The following is a 1,273-nucleotide window of genomic DNA, read 5'->3' on the forward strand; positions in this document are numbered from 1 at the left end:
CAAAGAGGTCTTCCATCTGCTGGTTCACTCCCCAGATGGCCGCAACAGCCAGAGCTGTGCCGATCTGAGGCCAGGAGCCAGGAGCTTCTTCCAGGTCTCCCACGTGGGTGCAGGGGCCCAAGCACTTGGGCCATCCTCTGTTGCTTTCCCCAGTGTGTTAGTAGGGAGTGGGATTGGAAGTGGAGCAGTCGGGATTCCAACTGGCACCCATATGGAACGCAAGTGCAGTGGGCAGTGGTTTAACCTGCTGTGCCTTTAATAGCATTCATATGTTTCAGGATTATTTGGTTGTTCTGGGTCCCTTGGATATGCATCATTTTGTCAATTTCTGCCAAAAAAGTGTTATTTGGTACTTTGAAGGGTATCACATTGAATATCTAGATCAAGACCAAAAGTATGGCTATTTAACAAAATTGTCTTCAAGTTCGTGAACATGGGATGCATTTCCACTTATTTGGCTTGTTAAATGCACTACAGTAACGTCTTGCTGTACGTGGAATGCAAATTTACATGCATTCTGTTAAAGTTGTTTCTAAGTATTATATCTGTTAGTTACTATTACAAAGGGAATTGTTTTCTTAATTTTGCTTTCAGATTGTTTCGTGCTAGTAGATAGGTTTTTGGTTCTTGGCTTTGTATCCTGAAATGTTGGAAAACATGTGTATTCATTCAAATAAGTTTTGGTGGATTCCTTAGGATATTTTATATACAATATGATTTGCAAAGAGAGATAATTTTACTTTTTGTTTCCAATCTGGATACCTCTCAGGCCAGCTGTCCAGGCTAAAATCTCAGTATCATGTTGAACGCAGGTGATGAGAGCAGACATTATTGTCTTTTGCCTGATGTTAGGGGAAAGCATTCAATCTTTCACCTGTAAGTTTGATGCTGACTGTGAGTTTTTCACACATGAATCTTATCAGGCGAGGGTAGTTGCCCTCTGTCATCAAATTGTAGAGTGTTTTTGCACTTTCTGATTTTGTTTGTTACGAGCAGTGTTGGATTGGTCAACTGCTTTTTTCAAATGAACATGTGAATTATCCTTTATTTTTAATTTTTTAAAAAGATTTATTTACCTGAAAGGCAGAGTTACAGAGAAAGAGGAAAATACAGAGAGAAAGAGATCTTTCACCTTCTGGTTCATTCCCCAGATGGCTACAATGGCCAAGGCTTGGCCAGATCAATGCCGGGAGTGTGGAACTCCATCTTGGTTTCCTACACAGGTGACAGGGGCCCAGGCACTTGGGCCATCTTGTGCTGCTTTCCCAGGAGC

Source organism: Oryctolagus cuniculus, chromosome 2 (assembly GCF_964237555.1).
Source record: "Oryctolagus cuniculus chromosome 2, mOryCun1.1, whole genome shotgun sequence".
NCBI classification, from domain to species: domain Eukaryota; kingdom Metazoa; phylum Chordata; class Mammalia; order Lagomorpha; family Leporidae; genus Oryctolagus; species Oryctolagus cuniculus.